This window comes from Phascolarctos cinereus, unplaced genomic scaffold (assembly GCF_003287225.1).
Source record: "Phascolarctos cinereus isolate Bilbo 61053 unplaced genomic scaffold, phaCin_HiC Scaffold_3;HRSCAF=262, whole genome shotgun sequence".
Lineage (NCBI taxonomy): Eukaryota > Metazoa > Chordata > Mammalia > Diprotodontia > Phascolarctidae > Phascolarctos > Phascolarctos cinereus.
In genome coordinates this window covers 170,415,668-170,423,478 of record NW_027555736.1, presented here as the reverse complement: position 1 = coordinate 170,423,478, position 7,811 = coordinate 170,415,668, and positions in this window count along the sequence as shown.

Here is a 7,811-nt window from a genome sequence, read left to right as displayed (position 1 = left end):
TGTCAGTAAAATTAAGAGATTGGACTCAATGTTCTCTAAGATTCATTCAAGCCCTGAATCTATAATCCTATGATCAGGAACAGGATCATGGGATATACAAAGAGGCTGTACTTCTGACACTGGTTAGCTCATAAAAGACCTTCTTTACAGAGGTCCTTTATCCTTAGAAATGTAGCCAGAGTTTCCATCATGGATATGGAACCTGGGGAGCCTTTCAGTGAGTCTAAGAACAAAGCAGTTATTATATTATTTGTATGAAGTACAAACTATACTAGTCATCTTGACCATACTTTATGTCATTGTAGCCAAACCCGGTAAATGAAAAGATACATAGGGAGACAGTGAGAGAGGCTCTAGTTGTCTTTGATGAGTTCAAATCAACTTTTCGGATTATTGAAAGAACTGAAGGATATGGTGGCTGAACCCCTACAAATGCTTTCAGAGACTGTGGAAACAGAAAACAGGATATAGGATTGAAGTAGAGTAAATGTCCCTATTTTCAAAAAAGGGGACAGGGTGGATTCTGCAAACCATAGGCCAATGAACTTGACTTTGATTCATGGAAAAATTCTAGAATACGTTTTTTGTTCATGACTCACAACTGCAGATCTGGTCCGGGAAAGGACAGGTTCATTTTTGAAGCACTTCTCAGATATCTCTTTGGCTCATTTGTCCCATTATGACTTTTCAGAGGAGCATCAGAATTTGACTCATGTCTCTGTAAGGCCTCTTATTTTCCATGCATGCCCTAGGATAACAAAATATCAAATCTAGGAGAGGTTTTATTTACTGCCCCCAACACTCCGTGAATGTCTTATCCCTACATGTCTTTATGTCTAGAAATGCCTATTCACAATCAAGATAGCTCCCCTCTCCAGTGACTCTTCCTCTTCCCCAGGGAGTAATACAGATGTTTAGACTTATAGTACTATCTTAGGTGGAGCCCTCTTGAAAAGAAAGAACTTGGGTTGCTAGAGAATCAGTCAACCTGCACTTTGGTAGGCCTCCCTTTTTCTCATACCTACAGTCTCACTGATATTCAGGTATTACTGAATAGATAAATCTGATTTACATCCCAACTATATACATCCTAGTGATTTTGCTGGCCTCTTTCCAGGGTGAGTATGTGACTCTGTCTTAAAAATCACTTACCTTTGTATCTGTGAGTCTCTCTAACTGGTGCCATTTCCTCCTGTCCTGTCAAATCATAAGGTCTCTTAGTGTATTATGTGGTGCCTTGTACGGATTGTGTAGAAACAGATCTTTCTCTGATGAGCAAAGGCCGTATTTGCCCACAACCATTTCACATAATTCTGTGTTAAATTAACCCTTTAAAGGCCAACCTCAAGGGTAGAGCTCAATTCTAAAAACCTGAGTGGGTGCTAGAAGAAAGCTGAATCAACAGGAAGATGAGAACTCAGGAAGAGGGAAACTCATACTGTCCAGGTAATTTATACTTTTTCAAGGCACAGAAGAGAGGAGGTAAGCTGAACGATTCAAATGGCCAAATCCAAAGAGTAGTCATTAATGATCAACATAAAAGGAGCCCTCACATATTTTACGCTAGGAACATGTGATTGGTCTTCTACTGTTTAGGGTTTTTTTTTTAAATAACAAACTTAAATAAAGGCATAGATGGCATGTTTGTCAGATTTGCAGATGACACAAAGCTTCAAAAAATTAATTTTACAAATACAAAGTGGGCAAGGCATGACTCGACAGCAATTTGTTTGAAAGACTTTTAGTTGGCCTCAGACTCAGGAAGACCTGGGTTTAAGTCCTCCTCTGACATATACTGACCCTGGACAAGTCTTTTAACCTCTTAGTGACCCAGTCAATTCTTTAAGACTTCAAATTGCAGAACCAGTGGTGATTTGCAGTAGTAGAAGGAATTTCCATGTCATTAGTTCTCTATACTAGTGAAATCATAGGTCAGGTCCTTCTCATCCTCCCTACCCTTTCCTGCCCCAGTGGCCCAATAGAATCAATAGTGTTATATGGCAGCCAAAAAAGATAATGTTACTTTAGGCTAGATGAAGAAAAGTGTAGAATAGAGGACCAGGGAAGGAACTAGCCTAGCTGCACACAGCCCTGGGCTGACCACATCTGGAGAATTATGCTCAGTTCTAAGTAACATGTATTAGGAAGAATGTACATAAACTGGAGAGCATCCAAAAGAGGGCAACCAGAAGAGTTCACTATCATGAATTGTGTGAACCTTAATATCCTGTTGTTCAGTCATTTTTTAGTCATATCTGAATCTCTGTGACCCCATTTGGGGTTTTCTTGGCAAAGATACTGGAGTGGTTCTCCAGCTCCTTTTAAAGATGAGGAACACTGAGGCAAACAGGGTTGAGTGACTTGCCCCCAGGGTCACAAAGCTAGTAAGCATCTCAGGCCAGATTTGAACTGAAGAAGATAAGTCTTCCTGACTTCAGGTCCAGGGCTCCATTCACTGTGCCACCTAGCTGCCCCTTCACATCGTGCCATGTGATAATCTATTGAAGGTACCAAGCATGTTTAGACTTAGAGGGGACATGTAAACGGTGGCAGTGGTATAACTTGGTCAAAGGACACAAACTGTTGAGTAACATTTTTTGTATAATTCCAAAATGTATTCCAGAATGGTCATACCCATTCACAGGTTCAAAAACAACATGTCAGTGTGCCTGTTTTCCCAGACAATGTCACCAATAAGCATTGGTAAAGGGGACTTCCTCAGCTGAATGTCATGAAATAATGCTATTGCTTCTGCACTATGATCCCCAAACGGTTCAGCACAAACTGGTGTTTGGCTCACGTTGGCTTTCTATTTTTTTTATTTTTTACTTTTTTTTAGGCAATTGGGGCTAAGTGACTTGTCCAGGGTGACACAGCTAGTAAGTGTCAAGAGTTTGGTCTGAGGCCAGATTTGAACTCAGGTCCTCCTGACTTCAGGGCCAGTGCTTTATCCACCATGCCACCTAGCTGCCCCCTCACGTCGGCTTTCTACATGGAGCTAAGTCTGGGGGCAGGAAGCCATAAACGGGCCATCAGAAATTTACATTAAGAAGAATTACACAATCTCCGAATGTTCACTGAGTCAAAAGTTAGTAAGACAGAAAGCTACAACAATAAAAGCAATGGTATGTCCTTTATTTTTAATATTAAACCTGAGTTTTAACACAATATATTTAATGTTAATCATATAAATTAGTTATATATTAAATATTAATATTTAATATAGTTTTCTTATATTAAACTGATTCGCATAATGAGGGATTGACTTTCCCATTAACACACAAATACTGGCACTTTCTCACAGCTTGAAAAGGTTTGTCCGTGAAAACTCTCCACTTTTCTCTCTCTGGATTCTAGTCCAGACTTGTTGCTTCTTCTACCAAATGAATAGACTGTGAGGATGAAAAAAAGCTATTTAATGAGAAAATGATTTTTTTTGCTAGTTTAGACTGATGATGATCAGAAATTTCAAGTTTTCAAATTCAATTCAAAAATCATGTGTTAAGCACTTACTATGTGTGAGATGCTGCTAGACATAATAACAATTCCAAAGAATAGCTTCAAAAACAGTAGGCATGTGCTGAATGTTAGTCTATTTAACATCAAAAGGAACATTTAACTGTGCATTTCATACTTTCAAGCCGTGTGCCTCAGTTTCCCTAATTATAAAATGGTAATGATAGTAATAGTACTTACCTCTCAGGGTTGTTTTGAGGATCAAATGAGATAGTATTTGTAAACTACTTAGCACAGTGCCTGGCACAGAGTAGATACTTAATAAATGCTTGCTTTTTTTTTTGAGGATTGTTTCAGTGCTCTTTTAAAAATGTCTATGCTGTAGTGCTTTTTTTTTTTAACATTACTATCATTTCCCAATGTCTCTCTCTTCTTCCTACCCATAAAATCCTCCCTTCCAAGAAAGAAAAATAATTAAGCAAAACAAATTATCATCTTGGCCATGTCTGGCATGCATTTTGCACCTGTTACCTCTATGTGTGGTCAAAATGTTCAGTCATTATGCAATGGAAGGTGTGTTGGATTTGGAATAAGGGACATGAATTCTGATACTGACTCTTTTTACAGAGTGTGTTTTTACAGTGTGACCTTTGATAAGCCATTTAACTTCCCCGAACCTCAGTTTCTCCGTTTGTAAAATGAGGGAGTTAGACTAGATCAGAATGTCAAATTTGGGGCAAGCTCCTCTCCCCACATGGCCTGCAAAATTCCTATGTGGGACCTGAACCAAATCAAAATATAATTGAAAAATGTTCAACAAAAGAAAAAAGAACACAATACAACATAGAAAATGTTCATTTGTAGTTTTCTAACCCAGTATTTGGGATCTGCACAGGGATCTGTTCCTGTTTGGGTGTGGCATGGGGGTACTACGTGACCTATGCTCTTGGGAGTTTCCTCCATTTTCCTACATCACTGTATAGAAATAATAATATCTGGACATAATAGATCTGGACAAAATATGGGTAGAAATTAGACTTCACATTACCTATCAATTACACTCTTCTAAAACATAGCAAATTGGCTTTGGAGGATGCATTTATGATCTTCTATAGGGCTACGTGCCTGGGGAACGAGGTTTAAATGACCACGAGATTCATTTGTCGTGATTCTGCAATGGACTGAAAACCTGTGCACTCAGTCAGTTGAGCACAGTAAGGAATTTCTGGGCTTTGTGCCAGCCACGAGTTAAGTACATTTGAAACAGAGCCCCTCATTCTAGTTTTTCTGCCACATGTATAAATTGACACTATAATGTCTTAAGCTGAACCTTTATTTGTTCATGATTCCATAAGAAGAATACTGTGTGTTAGTTAGTAGTTCTTTTTTAATTGTATATCCAAATATGTGGAGACTGAGAAGGATCTGTGATTTCATCTGCATAAGGGGCTCCCAGTATGGAAACTTCCTTTAGCAATGCAAATCACCATGTTTGAGCCAGTTAGAACTTAGTAGATGAAACCTAGGGGGTTGAGTGCAAAGAGCTTAAATGACTTTCCCAGGGTCACATGGATAATAGGCATCAGGATAGGTCTTCATCCTAAGCCATGTTAAGTTACTGTTTCTCTGTAAATTCCATGTGAGTAAAACATGTACAATCTTCAATGAAAATATTAGGATTTTAGCTTTTCTGAGGATACTGTAAGAATATCCCTAATTGTTATCATGATCTCAAAAGGCCCAGCTTGCCTGGTGTAGCATTTTCCTTTTCCTGCATATGCTTTTTCCTGACATCATCAGTATAGCTAGCATTTAAATAGCCTATAATATGTGCCAGGAATTGTGCTAAGTGCCTTAAAAAAAAATCTCATCTGATTCTCACAACAACCCCATGAGGTAGGTGCTATTATGATCCCCACCTTGCAGTTGAGGAAACTGAGGCAAACAGAGGTTAAGTGACTTGCCTAAGAACATGCAGCTTTTAAGAGTCTGAGGCCAAATTTGAATTCAGGTCATCCTGCCCAATGTTTTAACCACTGCACTATGTAGTTTCCCCATAAGATATCATTCATTCATTTTCTCATGGCATTAACTCCTCTTGAAATCCAGCATCTTCATTGTCCTTAAACATATTTTAAAAATACATTTTACTGATAATTTTTATTTTTTGATCACCTGCATTTCCCAGTGGATATTTCTCCCACCCTCAAAGAGCCGTCCTTTATAATAAAGAATAAAAATGAAGTTCAATAAAACTAACCAAAGTATGAACAAAGTTTAACATTGTACATAATGTTCTACACACTCATCCCTCCACAAAGTAGCAGTGGGAGGTTGTTGCTGTACAGTTGTCCAATTGTGTCTGACTTTCCATGACCCTGTGGACCATAGCACGCCAGGTCCTTCTGTTCTACGCTACCTTTCAAAGTCTGTCCAAGTTCATCAGTGGGAGGTGCCTTCTCATATTTCTTCTTTGGGGTCAAGCTGGGTCATTATATTTTTGTAGCATTCAGTTTAATTTTTGTTATTATTGGTCTTTCCATCATTGTGGGCATTGCCACAATAATTGCATCCCTGCAATTTCTTATTCCTTGTCCACACAAAAAGAGTTGTTATAAATACCTTTGTACATATAGGTCCTTTTCGTTTTTTTTTTTAAATCTCTTGGAGATATAGATATAGATAGATATAGAGATATAGAGATATAGATATAGAGATATAGCAGTATTGCTGGGTCAAAAGGTAGACATAATTTTATAGTCTTTTGGGTGTAGGTCCAAATTATTATCCAGAATGTCTGGATCACTTCACAACTCCACCAACAGTGCATTAGTATCTCAATTTTTCCATATCCTTTCCAAAATTTGTCATTTTCCTTTTCGGTCATATTAGACAATCTGATTAAGTGCAAGGTGGTAACTCAGATTTGTTTTAATTTGCATTTCTCTAATCAGTAATGATTTAGAGTATTTTTTTTTCATTTGATTATTGATAGCTTTGGTTTCTTCTTCTGAAAACTGCCTGTTGATGTCCTTTGCCCATTTATCAACTGGGAACGATTTATTTATTTTACAAATTTGGATCAGTTCTCTAAATATTTGATAAAAGAAACATTTACAGTCTACTTATGGACAGCACAAAGGAGATCAATAAACCATAGAATTCAATTTTTAAAAACACAACAAAAAGACAATGTTTTGATTTTGGGGATGGGAAGATAGTAAAGTTGGAATGGCTTTATGGAGAGACTTTTAGGAGACAAAAATTGAGCCTATTTCAGAGAGAAGAAGAAAATAGATCAAGGGGCAGCTGAAACAAGGTACAAAGAGAAAAAACTGAAGGAAATAAACCCCAGTGGGGAAGGCAGAAGATATCTTGCTGAAAAGGGAGAATTTCGATAAAAAGTGGCCACAGAGATATTTGTCCAATTATCTATTCAGACCAGTGCAAATACAAATGTAACAGGATTAAGCACAACCCCCCCTCACCCCACTCATATACATATTAAAGGGGGTCTAGTTTGCTATACACTATTGGTTTGTTCAGTCATTTTTTAGTCGTGTCCAACTCTTCATGACCCCATTTGGAATTTTCTTGGCAAAGATGCTGAAGTGGTTTGCCATTTCTTTCTTCAGCTCATTTTACAGATGAGGAGACTGAGGCAAACAGAGTCAAGTGACTTACTCAGAGTCACACAACTAGTAAGTGAAGCCAGATTTGAACTCACATAAATGAGTCTTTCTGACTCTGGGCCCAGCACTCTGTCTACTGCACCACCTAGCTGCCTCCTAGGCATTATACTAGTTGATACATATCATCCTCAGCTCTCTCTACCTGCTGCTGGCTCATCTCCTTAGTAATTCTCAAAACGTGTCCCAAAGCAATCAAGGGGCATGTTCTTACATTTATTCACAAATGAATAGAAATACACAGTCTCTCTCACTCATTAATCACTCAGCTCTGAGCACCCATCCCAGTTTATGAATAAACCTCTTTTCCCAATAAATTCTTCTCTTCCTTCCACCTCCCCTCACTAAACTCCCTAGTTTCATAGGCTTAGATAAACATTAATATTACTGTCTGTACAATTTATTAACAGTATATCAGGCAATAAAAAGACATTTAAATATTTCAATAACATATCAGCCATGAGAAAGATTACAGCCAGAGCCATCTCTAACCAACTATAGCAGCTGACTTCTTCACAGACCATACATAATCCAACAGGAATTTAGCTGTTTTTGGATGCCCAAGTCCCTCAAAAATTCTTTTCAGGTTATCTTCTCCACTCAGTTTTCTCTAAATATCTCTTTAGACTTTTATGCCATGACAGTTAAATCACTCACTCTCTCAGG